Source organism: Trichechus manatus, unplaced genomic scaffold, assembly GCF_000243295.1.
Source record: "Trichechus manatus latirostris isolate Lorelei unplaced genomic scaffold, TriManLat1.0 scaffold00263, whole genome shotgun sequence".
In the NCBI taxonomy this organism is placed as follows: Eukaryota; Metazoa; Chordata; class Mammalia; order Sirenia; family Trichechidae; genus Trichechus; species Trichechus manatus.
The window spans coordinates 746584-747508 of NW_004444199.1; the positions used below are offsets into that span (position 1 = coordinate 746584).

General features: G+C 33.3%; 1 protein-coding gene across 1 annotated transcript in view; it reads right to left on the reverse strand.

Annotated features, from left to right (window-relative positions):
- ADGRL3 (adhesion G protein-coupled receptor L3) overlaps nucleotides 1–925 on the reverse strand; it is a 553170-nt gene that overhangs the window by 501396 nt on the left and 50849 nt on the right. The gene's annotated exons all lie outside the window — the stretch shown is intronic.

Genomic DNA, 925 nt, shown 5'->3' on the forward strand with positions numbered 1-925 from the left:
GGTTTTTTCATAAACACTGATGAGAGGGAAAAGCTAGCCAAAATGAAGCCATAAAACTTAGGCGAAAAATAGAAAGAAAAACACTGCAACAAAAAAACCAGCACAAGCTGGATAATTGTGGACACTAGTAAGATCTTTTGAGTGAAAATGAAATCTCTTTGGCTAGTTCAGAAATAAATTCTCACCCTTCCCCAGCTTGGTAACAAAGCCACCAGAAGGATATGAATGAATAGATTTTTATCTTCTCTCTAACAGCACTAACACCAAAAACATCCCGAAAAATAGAAAAGCAGCTCACACAATAAGTTTCCAAAGCCCTATAAAATGACTCCAAAACCACATAAAAATAATCACAGGAAAGAAGTGATAAAGGCTATACCAAGGATCATTTGTATATGTGGGAAGACTGTGCTGAAATGGCACAGGATACATAAAGCACTTGATTATCTTTGTTCTGCTAAACCACAAAATACACCTTGGAGGATAGTAAAACACATTTTCCATCTACAAAAAGTTTAATAGTAAGTATTTATATAATACCTTTTTAGGGCCACACGAGAAGTTGCTTGCAATAAAATAAATGTTCTAAACATTTCACTCCAATGTTTCTTCAAATAATTAAACATAAAACAAAGTTGTGAAATAGAAACTAACTTTCAAAGCAGTTGTTGAGAAGTAAGTATTCTGACACCCCTGAATGACCAAATCAACCCTTCATCTTAGGGAAACACCTCATGATTACTTTATTTGTTCATTCAACAACTATTGAGCACTGATGAAGACTGTTGAGGTTCTGGATATTCAGTAGTCAACAAAACACTGATTTTAGATCTTACAATATAGATAAGGGCAGGAGACAAACTGTAGAAACAATTAAATACACATATAATTAAATAACTCCAAGTCCTATGATTAAAAAAAAAAA